Source organism: Chrysemys picta, chromosome 1, assembly GCF_011386835.1.
Source record: "Chrysemys picta bellii isolate R12L10 chromosome 1, ASM1138683v2, whole genome shotgun sequence".
NCBI classification, from domain to species: Eukaryota; Metazoa; Chordata; order Testudines; family Emydidae; genus Chrysemys; species Chrysemys picta.
Genome location: NC_088791.1, coordinates 87351519 through 87368494, shown reverse-complemented (window position 1 = coordinate 87368494; position 16976 = coordinate 87351519).

Sequence of the window (16976 nt, the reverse complement as noted above, 5' to 3'; positions counted from 1 at the left end):
ATAGCAAACCCCAGAGGTGCGAGGAGCACGAGTACAATGTGTTAATGTGGAGCACAGGGAGTGAAGAAGGAGGAGCAGCAGTAAATGTGGCACTCAGAAGATGGGTGGATTAGAGCAGTGCAGAAAAACAGAGTTGCAACCTGAAGGTGCGAAATGTCCAGTTGAGGCACTGTTGGGAGACCAGAGAGAGGGTCAGATGGAAGGGTGGATGGTTGCTGGAAGGGAGAGATTTGAGGTGATCTGATTTATTGGGGCAATAGGCAGGACTTGGAAAGGCTGCCCAGGGCTTATGTTTACTTTATTCCTTTAACCTGGTCCAAATAGAGATGGTCAAAATTTCTCCATTTTGCAGCTACAAGTGCTTCACAAAGGGAGAGAGTGTCCAATTACCTGAGCAGGCATTTGAGTGGACAGACAGAGCAAGAGAATTTACGAGCCATATGAAGAAGGCAATACTGAATTGTACACGAGGTCATGGCCTGAGTCACTTTAGTTGGAGGGACAACAATTAACAGCTGCAGGCACAGTGGATTAGACTATGAATGAAGAAATAATGAAGAAATGCCACATTCCCAGCTTCCTCTAGCAAGTTACACGGTTTTTTACTGATGCAATTCCTGCTGAACTTTGTTGAAGGTGTGTTTTAGTATGGCTCATTTGGTATGTCAGACACTTTGCTAATGCTCATTAGGGGAAGCTTCTGGGCAGATCTGGGAGCATGGCCAGGTATGAAACAGCAATGTGGAAGACTAGGAGATGCAGGGCTGGCCTAGCAAGCAGCAGAAGAGGAAAAAGTGCTGCAACCCTTTAATCTAGAAGAAAGTTCTGGAGCATCCTTATAACAGTATGTCAGACACACAGGGCTAACTAATAAGATTTTCTAGAGAATCTTCCTCACCATCTTTCCCTAACCTAATAAAATTTTAGATAAAAATCAAGACGTTATTGTCTGTTTGTCTGACATTTTCTTGACAACTAAATGGAAAATTTAGCAGCACAGTCATTAACAATAGAGAAGACTGGTAATCTAAAAATCAGTTAGAAATACAATACATAAACTTAGAAAGTTAAATGGTGCACATCCCCGTACAGGGGGGTGGGAGAAAAAAAACAATTATGTCATTAAACAAAAGGCCAACTAGGGTCAATCATAAGGGGACAAATTTAAGGTCCTCCATTTCAGTCAGTCTACTGCCACCTAAAATAAGTAATATACACAAAAACTTCTCCATTTCATTCATTTACACATTATAGTACATCTGATTTCTGAACAGAAAAAATAAAATTAACCTGGATTGCGGAGTGTACTTTTCTTCACCATAGGCCTCTATCATTTTTAATTAACATTTGTGAAGTTTCTAATTACAGTAGGGCAGGGGTTCCCAAACATTATTGCACCGCGACCCCCTTCTGACAACAAAAATTACTACACGACCCCAGGAGGGGGGACTGAAGCCTGAGGCCACCCAAGCCCCGCCACCCTGGGGGGTGGGGGACAGGGGCAAAGCCAAAGCCCCACTGCCCCAGGCCGGGGGGGCCAAAGTCGCAGTCCAAGGGCTTCAGCCCAGGCTGGGGGCCTATAACCTTAGCCCCGCCACCCAGGGCTAAAGCCCTCAAGCTTGGGCTTTGGCCCAGGTTCCGAGTAAATCTAACCCAGCCCTGGCAACCCCATTAAAATGGGGTTGCGACCCACTTTGAGGTCCCAACCCACAGTTTGAGAACTGCCGTAGTAGGGTACACTTCTAGTAACAAGTTCAGGGTTGAAAAACAAAAAATGGACCTAGTGCCCTGATATTCAACTTAATCATAAGCCGGTTCGTTTATTAGCCGACCCCCCCAAGATGGATAAGTAAAAATGGAAATTTTTTATAACCAGTTCATAAGCCGACCCTATAGTTCAGGGGTCAGCTAACTTTGGCTCCCGGGCCATCAGGATAAGCCGCTGGTGAGCTGAGATGATTTGTTTACCTCGAGCGTCCGCAGGCACGGAGGTAAACGTAAGTAAACAAAGTGTCCCGGCGCACCAGCTGCTTACCCTGATGGGCCGGGACAGAAACTAGTGGGAAATTTTTTTTTGGTGGGGGGAGAAGCTGGGAGTCAGGGGAGTAACCCCTGTGACCACTCCCCACATAACCCCACCCCTAGCCCGGGACCCCCACACTGTCCCCATCACATCCCTTCCCACCTTATCTGGGGAGGGCCAGGGGAGGATGTCTCTGACCTGGCTGGAGCTGTTCCGGCAGGCTTAGCAGCACGGCCACAGCCTGCTCCGGCAGGCCAGACCGGGCGGTGCGGCCGCAGCATGTTCCAGCGGGCTGGGCCGGGAGGCATGGCCACAGCGTGTTTTGGGGGGCAGGGCCGAGCGGCACGGCTGCAGGCTGCCAGCCCCAGAGCTGCAGCTGCTTCGGAGGCTGGGGGGAGAGCAGCGTGGCCAGAAGCGGAGAGACTCTGGCCCCGCCTCTTCCCTTCTGTCTCTGCTGGCTGTGCTGCCTCTCCTTGCTCCCTCTGTTGGGGGGAGGGGCTGTGTCCCACCTCTCCCTCTCTATCCCGTTCATTAGCCGACCCCCTTCTCTGGCGCTTCCCTTTTTTACTAAAAAATTTCGGCTTATGAACAAGTATATACGGTATGTCAAATGTTGGAGGATTCCTTTCTAAAGCACTTGTAATTTGCTGACTGTAATAGAAGTTATGTTCCCATACTCAAGGACAGAATTTAAACCCTACTCTGCAAATTATCCACCATTACAGAACACTGTAATGCAACATGAAGAGTAAAATAAAATTAAAACATTTTAGATGTGTGTGATGCCCATTTAGATAGCAGGCAATGGATCTCTGATCCAAATGCTATTCGCTGCAGTTCTGTATCCTTTATCCTGTATCATATTGCACTGCATCTTATTGTGCCAATAGTTCATTTTTAGTGACAGTATATTGTGGCATCTAAGACTGAAATTCAGTCTCGGTGTATTCCCCTGTACCCCCCTTAATAACATCAACCGTGAGTTCTCAAAATATCCAGTTGCAGTTCATTGCAAGATAAAGCATTCACACTGCAAGCCTCTAAAGTGGGCTGCATACTGTATTGAAGTAGTAATATTCACAATTTCCAAGTTATTCAGAACATCCCATAGACCATTCAGAGAATGTGTTTTCTTTCAGGGGCTGGTGGGGGGGAATGGTGGTTAACACAGCTGTTAACACAGCTGTCAAAACTACTGTTGCTCAGATGCCACTATAATAAACGTTCAATTAAGGCATTTTTGATTTCTACTAACCATATTTATGCTGAAGCCTTTATTTTTAGTACTAGCATATAGCTGTTAGCGTGATTGGCACTTTATATACAGAAGATGGCCAGATCTGTAACTTCAGAGGCTGTATTGCTACATGAAAATATCTTCATTTTAAAACACAGCATAGGTCCATGTTATAAACTGGTGATTTTTGACAAGTGGTTTTGCTTAGTTTATTTGTTTTTTAATTATTAAAAAGCTTGATAAAGTCACTGTTGTACATTCACGGAAGATAATCTACATAGGGAAATGGCTGTAGCATTATATTCTACATCAAATTATATAGTGAATTCCTGTAAATGACCTGCTCCAATTGTTTTGGATCCAAATTACCCAAGATATAACTTCTAGACATGTAAGCCTCAGTCCCCTACCCAAATTCAAACCTGGTCTGTTACTTTCTGTCTGAAACCAAAGGTAAATGTTCACCAGTTGGACAAGGTATCTTCCTCTTTGTCCTGTGTAGTGTTGCTGTACATTGCTAAATGGCTGCATCATTTCTCATCAGAAGTGACTGAATTTTAATGATTTGTGAGAGGATCATTGCAGTTTCTGAAATTTAGAGAAAACTCGGGGAATCCTTGAGTGAGAGGTGCTCTATAAATGTGTCATCATCATCATTATAGGTGTGATACCAACTTGCATATGTAAGTAGGAACCCATGAGAGAGGTCTATACACCAGGCAGATGTATCTGCTGACTGGTATGATAATTCACCATCTGCAGCTGCTGTCAGTGAATGGAAGCATTGCACTGAGTTTCCTATTGTTTATTAAACTCGCTTGTTGCATCTTGTTTAAAATGAGATAGTAAATTCTTCAAGGCAGAGATTGCATCTACTTGTGTGTTTGAGTAGCACTTAGCACAATGAGGCACCAATCCTGATTGCAGCCTTTGGACACCACTTGCAATACAGAATAATTGAAATACAATAAAATAAAACACCAATATTATTGTAACCATGTAAATAGCACTCGTACATGAGATATGAGCCAGAACACACTGAGTTATGCCACTGTGCAGCCTATTAAACTCTTCAATAAAATCAGGATGTCCACACATAACTATATTACTATGTAGTATTCAGTGAGAAACAAAATCTGACACTTTATAAGCTGGAGTGTGTTCCCTAGAACTGGCAGTTCCTTACTGGGCCTAGCTACATTTTGAAAATTTAGCTAATTTTATTAGCTAGATGGCAGTATTTGTGAATTGTTAAAGTAATACTAATTAAATTGACTTTTGACCCATTAGCAAAAACAATTACAGCTAAGCACAAGAATCACTATTCCTTGTCTGGTTAAGTTGCTGTATATCACAGCAGATGTGGTATTTCTATCACAAAGAAAAGGAGGTAGGGTAAGCTGTGATACCAATTCAACTTCCAAGACGCAGTCACAGAACTCATACAGATAACAACGCATGGTCCTGAAAAAGGTGGCTTTGCCATATTTACACTCATTGTATCTGGTAACAGATAAGCAAAATAGCTACTGAAAGTTATAACATTTGCCTTGTGCTAACTGCTTAGCAAATGCCTAACCACGCTTGATTTGTAACTGTCACAACGGGAGAACAGCAGGCATTAGGGGTAGTAAATGAAGTACTTGAACCTGGGATTTTTATTTGAAAGAAATACAATGGTATGAAAGTTCAATCAATTGCAGGAAAATAAGTCATTAATGAGAGTTAGAGTATGAGGTTCTGGGAGGTAATAATGTCGGTTTTCTTTGATTTCAGTACTTCCCTGGAGTTTCAGTACCCATTATTCTTTGACTGCACATTTTAATTTTACCATCAGTCACTCTAATCATATTGCTAGTTATGTACTATGAGATTAAAACTGAAATAGCATAATGCAAATAATGGTATAATATACTTGATGTATGCTCATTACAAAGAGACTCATTTCAGTAAATGGTTCAAGAAGTATAAGGACTTTCTAAATGTAAATAAGATCAAACATTAATAAGAGCTTCAAGCCTGGGGATAAAGGTGGTCAGCATCAGTGGTGCTTTCGACCAGTGGCTCTCAGCCTTTTCCATATCATGATCCCCTTTTCCATACTGCGATCACCCTGGTCCCTGCTTTCATCTAACTGGCATCTTGCCAGGACCCCCAACCCTCCCACTTAGCAATATGGGAAGGGCAGGGTGGTTGCAACCTCCTCGTGTCTGTTTGCAGCTCCCCAGGCTGAGAATCCCTGACTTAGACTAATGCAGACGTCAGCTGGTTATCTTGATGCTGTTTTAAAATCTGTGCCCATTATTTTTGGTGCATTTAGCTCATTGAAACTACTTGCTGGAATAAAGTCTATGTGGTGTGAGCAAGGGTTTCAGAATAGCGTCCAAATGGCCAAATCCTTCTCCCTGAAGTCAATGCTAGTTTTGGCAATGATTCTATGACAGCAGGAACAATCTCTTAATTTGCACACTCATACTACTGATTAGACTAGGCCCTGAAGAGTGAGCGTCTGAAAAAAATCTTACCCGTGGAGTCTTGACTCAGAGTTTCCTGGCTGCTGCTGCTGCAGGAAGGCACTGGAGTGATAGACAGTGAAGCTGGGCAGGATAAAGGAGCTGATAAATCAACCTGTGGTTCAAAAGATCGATATACAGGAATGCCAGCATCTTCAGAGACGTAGAAAGGAATATGAGGACCACCATATGCATATGGATTTTTCCAGTGAGAGAAACCTATTGCAAATGGTCCAGCAGCATCGTAACCTGGCAACAATATTTAGATTTAAAACATATGCTTTGGTCTGTTTTATAGCATATAAAATAATAATAATAATAAAAAACAATTAACATACAGGAGTTGATTTTTTTTTATTTTAACTCTTAAATAACTTCTTCCCTTCTGAGGAAAGGCCATATCAAAAATAGTAATGATATTGGCCCAAATTCACCTGCTGAAATCAAACAGCTACACCAGGGCCACTGAATCCTTTCAATTCATCTTTTTCTCCTACTCTTACTATAAAATATAGTTGAATCATAAAAAGTGAGCCCAGTCAGATGTCCAATATGGAGTCTGCAGTCCTTTTCCTTATTGCATATACTTCTATAGTCCTGTCTACACATTTTTATGCCAGTTTAACTATTTTGGTCCTGAGTGTGATTTTTCTATCAAAATAATCAGTACATATAAAATAAGCCCAAAATATATAAAGAATTTGCTATAATGCTTCTCTACATCCCTCTCTTAATAATCCCAATTCACCAAATAAAAAATAAATCATATTACAACATTCATGGAATCTTTTCTTTTTCCCCTACATTTTTTAACATTACTCTTGCTTTGAGATGAAGTTGCAATCTGATCATAATCGGCCATTCCAGCCTTAAAATCTAGGATAAAAAGAAGAACAGGAGTACTTGTGGCACCTTAGAGACTAACAAATTTATTAGAGCATAAGCTTTCGTGGACTATAGCTATATGCATCTGAAGAAGTGGGCTGTAGTCCACGAAAGCTTATGCTCTAATAAATTTGTTAGTCTCTAAGGTGCCACAAGTACTCCTGTTCTTCTTTTTGCGGATACAGACTAACACGGCTGCTACTCTGAAAATCTAGGATGTCTTCCTAACCAGAGTCCTTGCCAAAAGCTGCCAAAATCAATGCTCTCATAATATGGGCTTTTACTTGATTTCACTTTTACTTTTTCAGATCAGGGATATTTAACTAGATGGATGTTCTGCTCTGCTTAACAGCAAAATAACAAATTTTTGAAAATAGGGTTTATTCTTCATCTATTGTCATTTTAGATTGTAAAATCAATTTTCAATATGGCTAAAATGTAACAGAAGAACAGGAGATGTATTAGGGCCAAGGCTGTTTAATATACTCATTAATGATCTGAACAGTGAGGTGGCATTGTTTGCAGATAATTTTTTCTATTTAGTTTAATCAAGATTACAAAAGACTGAGGTATTAAAGAGAGACTTAACAAAACTAGGTGCACGGGGAGCACCATAGGAGATGAAATTCAGTGTTTATTCACAAAGCAAATATATAAAAAACTAATTCAGATCATTCCTTTCAATAGACATTACCCTGAATTTGTGAACAAACACTGAATGATATATATTCTAAAATGTAGCCACCATGACAAAAGAACAGGGTGTCATGATGGGCAGATCAATGACCTATAACAAAATGTTGCTAAAAACTAAACAGTAATACTGCTATTATCAGATAGGCTAACGATCAATCTCTCTGTCCTTTCTGAACGCAAAGTGAAGTGTGAAAGGTGCCCAACCAACAGCCCTGGAGACTAAAATAAGATCTTAACATCTTAACACAGGCTACAGAGGCACCCACTTCTGCACATCACTCTGGCCATGAACCTCGCCACTTATATGGAGGGACCTCTACGAGTTAGTTTAGCGTCATACCCATCCCATCTTTATCACTTCTGCTGAGACTACGGACATTTCGGGCTCAAGATATGCTGGTTCCTATCCATTGGCAATGAAGGCCACCAAACTCCCTGATCACCAAACTGACAGAAGGTAACAAACCTTCAGGCCGAATTTGCACCTAGAGGTGTAAGGCTAATTCATCCACTTTTCTACTTACATGCAAAACTAAACAGATTTATTTTTGCGTAAAATTAAAAGCGATTTCACGTATCTGCTTACCTACTGTGATCTGGCTGACACAACTGTAGTAACTACTTCCAGCTGAAAGAGTGTGACTGCCCCTCTTAATCTCTTGGTCCGCTAAAACATAAAATTAAAGATCCAGAAAGGTTAATGATATAATCAACAATTTAAGTAGTCAAAAGTCATCATGACACAGAGCGACATTACTCTTCCTTCATCAAAAGGGGAAAAGATGTAGATATTACTACTTCTTGGAAAGGAAATGTCTCTGCTTATGATGATGGTGATTTGTATTTCCCCACCACCACCACCACACACACCCCTCCCTACCCTAAAGAGCTTACAGTCTAAATATAAGATGAGAAACAAGAGATGGATACACAAGATGGGGAGGGGACGAAAGAACAACAGTGAGACAATTAGCGAGAAGAAGAGCTCTGTGTAGCTTGAAAGCTTCTCTTTCACCAAAGTTGTTTGTCCAGTAAAAGATATTACCTCACTCACCTTCTCTCTCTAATGTCTAATATAGCAGACACAATTGATCTTTCGGGACAATGTGTGTGAAGTGGGATTCCTATGGAGTATTGGGGAAGAGGGGATTGCAACCCCCCACCTACAGACTCAATCTTTGAAGTTTTGCCCTGGGGGGCGGAGGGAGGAAGGGGGGATTTTTTGCTTGCTGATTACCTGTTACTGGAGGACAGTTCAAAGACCCCACTGGATTCTCCTAGAACCAGCAGGATTTTTGAACAAATAGCCTGATTGTAAACATGCTCAAGGCCTTCTTTCTGATCCAGCAAGCAGACAGGACCTCTGATCCACACAGGGTTTCAATCAAGGGAAGGGTTGGAAGGACTTGGCCTGTTGAGGCCCCATAAGACTGGGAACCAGTTCTAAGCTCAGGCTGTTAGGAACTTATGACCACAAAACTGACCCTTTAAGGAAGTTTGAAGGACTCACCTGCAGAGACCATGTTGAAAACAGTTGAGGGGGATCTCTAGTAAGTTTATTAGTATGTGTGTAGGTTCTTTTATTGTTTTTAATATGTTTTCTCTGCGATGTTTATACCCTAAAATAAATATGCTTGCATAGGAAGTGCTGTGTGGTAACATATAAATGTCAGCAGTTACACTGTTGTCAGTCTCTGAAGAAGACGGCAAGCAGGTCTGCTTAGGCAGACTGTCTTTTGCTGGGAATAACACAGTGAAGGCAGGGAATTGTTCAGCCTGGGAACAACCAGTCAGGAAGGAGATACACAGTTCCGCACCCAAGAAAGATAACCAGGGAGTGGAAGCCTGACAGTGGGTGTCCTCGCTGAACCACTAAGGGAAAATACAGGTGCAGTTGCCCTGAACTGCGATGGTGCCCACTTACACCAGAGCTTAATTAGACAGCAGGATTTGGGGGCCAGTTGTAGCACAAATTGAAATGTTAGACTGAATATGCTTTTTCTCAAACTCTCCTGGTAGCTGTTTTCCCTGCTACAGAGCCTCCTTCCTACTACAATATGTAAGTTCCACTCAATTTGCACACCTACAGTGTCAGGTCAGTGCACATTCTGCTACTTTCCCCACTTACCAGTTACAATTTAAATAACCATTTGTATGAATACTGACTTAGGCCCAGAGATTTATGTGGGAGTAGCACCCACTTACTACTGACTGAATTTGGCTGAATTTATCCTGTGTGTCTAAATGTTTCATGAGCAAAGAAAACACTCTACATTCAGGAAAGGTCAATAACATCTGGACACACATGTACATATTACACTGTTTTCATATGGCTAGTCTTCAGATGCAGTAAACAGAGAGATGCACAGAAGCCCATCCAAAAATTTGTAAACAGTGCTATCATCTTAGTTTGGCTTCATACTTTTCCTCAGGCTTGCTTTCTCCAGCACCATTTGCAGCTTCCTCTTATGTTCTCCTTTTTGCCCTTAAAGAATCTACAACTACAGTCACTGACGCACAGAACTGGCAGTTTCCTAGCAAAATCATAAACATTAGGAATGGAATGAGTTATTAGGTCAACTTGCCAGTTCCCTTGCCAATACAGGGCTCTTCCCCATAGTATAGAACACTGAGTTCACAGAGAATTTTATCTGAAAGGGATTGTGCAATTGAACACTGAGCAATTCATGCACAGACTGTTTGTACTTGAAAAGTCTTGTTTACTCCATCTGAAGTTTAGAAATGAAGTAAATTGGTCATACATGATAGAGTTACCTGCTATATAAGATATAAAAAAAAATCATAGGGTAATTTATCTTAATAATGAAGGTTTCAGAGTAGCAGCCGTGTTAGTCTGTATCCGCAAAAAGAAGAACAGGAGTACTTGTGGCACCTTAGAGACTAACAAATTTATTAGAGCATAAGCTTTCGTGGACTACAGCCCACTTCTTCGGGCATCCGAAGAAGTGGGCTGTAGTCCACGAAAGCTTATGCTCTAATAAATTTGTTAGTCTCTAAGGTGCCACAAGTACTCCTGTTCTTCTTTTTAATAATGAAGCTAACTGTACAACTTAAGCAACAATATCCTCTAGGCCCAACTCTGGCAAGGGCCTAGCAACATAGAGTTGATGATCTGATAAAAATAATAAGTCAATGTGCTTTTTGTGCATTTTCAATGGGATGCAGTCCTACTCCTTTCCTGCGTGCTTTTGTACTGTTACTGAGCACTCTTAATCAGCTGCTTGTTTTACCTTATCTATATGTGGCTGCATTTCAGCAGTTGGTGAAGTGATTCCTGCAACTACAGAGTTTTTAAGGTGCTATAGGCCCCATGGAGATGTAAGATAATATTTAAAACTATTAAATCACAAAGCCATAACAGCAATCAAAATTGTGTTCCAAGGAGTTATGAGAAACCTTTATGAAAACAGACCATATCGACATGCAGTTTATAAAACTTACTGGTAAAGGTTAATTTTCAAATGTTTTAACTGTTCAGAAATATATCAGAGATGATCTTTCAAGCTAAGCACAAGGCTACGGATCATTGCAGATGGCAGGGAACCGTATAACCTTGTGGGAGTAATGGAGGGATACATCTTCCAGAATAATATAGAGCATACACTGCTTTTTCTGCTTCACTCTGCCAACTGACAGTAACTCACAGCTCCATTATAATATGGTGCTAGAAATAATGCATAATTACAGTAAAATTTATGCCACTGACTTTTTAAAATGTATATCTAGATTTTAACAATCACTATAAAGAAGGAAACAAAAGTCTAGCTCCTAGTGCAGCTTCTTAACTCCAAGGCAGTGAACAGAGTTGCTGATAAATGACTAAGGAGATTGCTTTCTAGCCTAGCAAAACTTGTGACTGGAAGCACAGCAGGTTTCATTGTGCTTACGAGTTTTCAGGCTATGTCCACACTGCAAGTTCATTTATAAATGTGCTTTCAGGTGTTAGATATAGTCCTGCTTTGCATTAAAGCAGACAAATGCATCCTATATTACAAATAAAGAAACTAAATAAAATGGCTAATATCATGAGGAATATTTCCCCCATTGAAGATGAACTATAACGGGTCTGAAAAATCCAGCAAAGCTTTTCAGGTGCAGTGCTCCCATGAATAATCACTGAAACATATTTCCCCTCTGTGAAAAGGATGCAAGAAATCCTTGCTTCCACATCCCTCGGAGACCCTCAAGAATTCTTACTGGACACACTTTTTAAACCACTACCTTTGCACCTCACGTAGTGAGGATCTGAAACTAATTCCAGAGATTTCTCTCTCTGCCTTCTTCTGAGAAGTGCCTTGGTTTGCATGTTTGACTTGTGTGGCTCTACTTTGCATAGTGAGAAGCTCCCACATTTGTTCCATCCCATAGTTTTGTGTGACAAGTGTTCTCAGATGTGCTGAACAATAGTGTCACGTCCTAAAATCCCCTAGGTGCAGAGTCCCTTACTCCACCCCTTAGCCCTGAGACAGTGATCCCCTACATCAGCCCCGTATGCCCCCCACAGGGATCTCCAGCCACATTACTCAGTGATCTACCATCCCGACTGCACCCCCCGCCCCAAAATAATAGTGTTCTCAAGACACAATAATCAAAGACTATCCTACCCCAGTAATAAGAAAATACCTTTACCATGTGCAGCCAGGGAAGACATCCTGCCTCGGTTCTGGGCTGAGCTGCTGGCAGGGCTACAGAAAGCAGCCAAGTCTGTCCGGGGTGTTTGCAGTTCACCCTTACTTGCTGGCTTCTGGGCAGCCCCCATCTTGCAGCGCCTTCTCTCCCCAGTGCTGCTACCTGGCTGGAGTCTTCTATGTGAGCTCCAGCCACCGCCTGCAGCCTGCAAAGTACACACCGGCCACATGCTACACACACAATCTCACCATTTAAAGATTTCTGCCTAGGAGGCCTTGTCCCAGCAACAAGATACACCTTGCTCCTCTCACAGATGAGGTAGTGTGTGAGCTGCTCGCCTTTCACGTGGTACAGATGACTGATGCTGCTGCTGCTGCTCCAAGAAAGGTTACTCTGTTGTAGATCTCCACAGGGAACTGAATTCCTGCAAGGAAAGAAAATCAACTAGCTAAAGTAAATTTGCAAAGGGACAAACAATCAAAGGTGCATACTATTCTTCCTAACAACCCTCGCAGTGCAAAATCCTCTTGCTATGGTCCTTATAATGAGTGACACCCAAAACAAGGTCATTCTGTGTGATCCAGGTGCAGCTGTCTAGCTTGGCAAAACAGGGCAGATGTAGGATGTGCAAAGGTGCATGTGTGTTGAGAGATATTCACTAAGTAATAGCTTCTCTTACAAGTCAAATCTACGTACCAGAAATTTTGCTAGGAGTCTCATTTTCACATAGCCTACTTGGCTCCCCCTTCAGACATTTGGGATTTAATTCATTCCTGGTGTAACTCCCTTGATTTCAATGGCATTACAACAGTTCTGAATTTGATCCATTTTACTACCTATCAAAGGCTCTACAATTTGTTCATTGCAAGTAGTAAACCTGTTGCTTACCTTACACTGTTATGTCTTAGGGACTTTACGATGGATATCCAGCTGGCCAACTGGTCCTTGGGAGAGTGGGTGGGGGCGAAGTAATAGAGCCAGAGAATTTTTTTCAGCTTTTGTACTGGGCAAATTCTGCCCTCTTTTCCGCCAGTTCAAGGCACTTTTGTTTTACCACAAGATAAAGGCAAGATCAGCATTACAATCCCCTGTGGTTGAACTTGCAGAGTTTACTTTGCAATATAACTAAAGTGCCTTGTCTTCACTGTGTTTTTACCTTGAGATAGCTATAAAGGCATTATTTTATGTTAATTGATAGTCACTGTTCTCTTGCTCTACACCATTAATAATCTAAAGGGCATTGCATCAGAATCCAGGAATTTTTTTCCAGATATCTATTTTATAAGGTGTAAAGGGTGGAGGCACAGCACCTTGAAATGAGCCAATATGAAGGAGCAGCAAGACATAGGGAGTAGAAAGAGACCAGAAACCCCAAACTCCAGACTTCTTCATGGAGATAAACATGGTAATGTTTGTTTTGAATGCCATGTACTTTTTTGCTACAAGAGAACACAATGCATAGTGTTTAAAATCTAATGTATAGACTTTGTTGTTGTTCTGAAAATATCAGTACTTGATTCAGTAGTGTCTAGATGTGAGTGAATGATCTTGCAAAGAATGAAAGAAAGCAATATTAGTGGGACATAAAATAACTTGTTCTCTTTGTTTCTTTTCCAGAAACCAGTGAAATAACTTCTGAAATTGTCCTTTCCCCTTATCCTGCTCAAATACTTATTTAAACAATTTTTTTGCTGTGCTGTGTGATTCTTTCACAATGTTAATAATGTTCCAGGCTTGTTATATAAAAGCTGGAAATTATTCTGAAGACTTTAAAATTGGAAGCAAAACAACTGAATAAAAGGCCTGATAAATCACCAATGCTACTATCAAAATGTATACACTAGTATTAAGAAAAAAGGCTGTATATTTTAAGTCCCTAGTAAACATGGTTTATTTTATCAAATTCCTCTTTTTTGGGAGACAATATAAAAGTTAACCACTTAATTACAGGAGGAGAATAAAGTTTCAATGTCGAAACAGAACATGTTGCTAAATATGCTCTGACCTTAGAGTTGATGTAACAGAAAATTGACAAGATCCAAACAGCGATGTATTAACCCTTTCATTGCTGTTGTTCAAGGCTAAGACTGCCATTGTGCAAATACTTATGCATGTAACTTTAAGTATATGAACACTTCCACTATCGGACAACTCACATGTCTAAAGTTACTCATGTGTGTAAGGGGCTACATGCCAAGCATTTGCAGGATAAGGGCTTATAAGTGTTACTCCCCAATCCCAGCTTGGTCTACCTAAGGAGAGAAAGTTAAACATATATGTACCAACCTCTGAAGTCTATCAAGGGTATGATAACCGAATACTATATCACTATCCAGTGGATAAATTATGTGAATCAAAAAACAAACAAAAAATGTAAATATTATTTAAATCAATTGTTTATCTCACCTCTCCCCCCCCCCCCTTGAACTTTTAATGCTGCTGCTCATTTACTATTACACTGGGATAATTCCCATCTGACCTACAGGTTCATATCCCAGACAAAAAAGAAAGAACAAAGGAAGAAAGGCTGCCTTTGAGATAATATACATTAGACCCAGTTAACTCAGCGATTAACTCAAAACAAATCAATCATAATTTTTTTAATTGCAGTTTTGATCGCACTGTTAGTAATGATTGTTGTTAACTTTTCTTGAATATTCCATTCTTTCACAACATCCAAGAAATGCTCTACAGGTTTCAGCATAATGTCTCTCTTCAGTATGCATTACTGTTAAAGCAAACAACTGCAGTGTCTCTCCAGCTTCAATCAGGTGTGCCGTGACTCCAAGATAGGTGTGATTGTTCAAGGATGACTATACGCGGTTTTCGCTTTATGCGCTAACTGCGGAACAGAACCGCCGCATAAGATGAGACTCGCCTGTATTTTAATCCCTTGACAGTCCTACTTGTCAAGCTCAGTCTTGAAACAAGTTAGTTTTTTTGCCCCCCCGCTACTTCCCTTGGAAGGCTGTTCCAGAACGAGGACCGGCTCCAGGCACCAGCCAACCAAGCACGTGCTTGGGGCAGCACCTTGTAAGGGGCTGCCAATCTTGGGGTGGCAGGGCGGCGCTCGGGTTTTGTTTGTTTGTTTGTTTTGTTTCGGCGGGGCAGCGCTTGGGGTTTTTTTGGTTTTTTTGGGGGGGGGGGGGTTCGGCGGGGCAGCGCTTGGGGTTTTTTGTTGTTGTTGGTTTTGGTTTGGCGGGGCGGTGCTCGGGGGGGGGGCGTGTTTTTATTTTTGGTTTGGCGAGCCGGCGCTTGGGAGGGGTTGTTTTTGGTTTGGCGGGGCGGCGCTGGAGGGGGGGGGCGTTATTACGGCAGGGCGTTTTGTTTTTGGTTTTGTTTTTGTTTTTTGCTTGGGGCGGCAAAAAAGTTAGAGCCGGCCCTGTCCAGAACTTCACTTCTCTGATGGTTAGAAACTTTAATCTAACTTCAAGCCTAAACTTGTTGCTGGCCAGTTTATATCCATTTGTTCTTGTACTACAACTGGTCCTTAACTTAAATAGCACCTCTCTCTTCTTCATGTTTATCCCTCTGACGTATTTATAGGGAGCAATGATACCTCCCCCCAGCCTTCGTTTTGTTAGGCTAAACAAGCCAAGATCTTTAAGTCTCTTCTTCTAAAACAGTTTCTCCATTCCTCTGGTCATCCTAACAACCCTCCTCTGAACCTGTTCCAGTTTGAAATCATCTTTGTTAAACATGGGAAACCAGAATTGTACCCAGTATTCCAGATAAGGTCTCACCAGTGCCTTGTACAATGGTAACAACACTTCCCTCTCTCTACTGGAAATACCTCGCCTGATGTATCCTAGGATTCGATTAGCCTTTTTCACAGCCGCATCACATTGGCAGCTCATAGTCATCAACCAATACACCCAGGTCTTACTGCTCCTTTGTCACTTCCAACTGATAAGTCCCCATGATCTTTCACTTTGCAGCTAGGGCTGTCAATTAAGGATTAACTGACAGCACGATTAACGTGTTAATTTTTGTAACACATTAATTACACTCCAGAGGCAGCAGGGGGCTGGAGCCCCTGCACAGAGCTTGGCAGCTGGTGGGGGGGGGGTGCTGGAACCCTGAGCCCCACACCTCCAGGTGGGCTGAAGCCCGGAGTCCTGTGCCCTGAGCGGGGCTGAAGCTCAAAACTGGCATCCCACACCTCAAGCAAGGCTGAAGTCTAAGACCTGAGGGGGACTGAAGCCCTGAGCCCCAGAGCTCTGGAGGTAACGGGGGAGCTGAAGGCCGGAGCCCCATGCCCTGAGGAGGGCTGAAGGCTGGAGCCTCACAAGAATGAAGGTGGGGATCACAATTTTTTCTAGTGGGAGGAGGGGTCATGATTTTTTTAAAGTCCAAATGGGGTTGCCAGCAGAAAAAGTTTGAGAAACACGGCTAAAGTTTTACATTGTTTTGTTTTTGAGAGCAGTTATGTAAAAAAAAAAAAATCTACATTCATAAGTTGCACTTTCATGATAAAGCAGGGGTCTCAAACTTAGGGCCAGTGCCAGTCTTCAAATCCTCCCAGTGGTCCAATAATGTCACTGAAGATGGTGTTCAGAAAAGAAAACATTTATATTGTACCTTTTATTTCAAATTTCTTAGAAATAATAAAACTGTCATACAACTTTATACAATTCTTTGCCTGCCAGAGAGTTTTTAGTGTTTGCCAGACATCTGGCAGCCCTTCAGTTCGTTGATGTTTGGCCTCAGTGACTGAGCAGTTGAAACCTTCAGGATTGCAGCAAGGTGTGCATCAGATAGTTGTGTTCGGGATTTTGACTTGTTTATATTCATTGTGGAAAAAAGTGACGCTGCCTCCATAGCTGACTCTGCCCGGCAACTAATGATGCTGCCTCCATGGCTAACTCTGCCCGGCAACTAATGATGATATCTCTGTCCCTCTCCCCCAGCCAATGGGAGCTGCGGGGGGCAGCGCCTGCAGCAGACATTGCCGGCAGCGTGGCTGCATGGG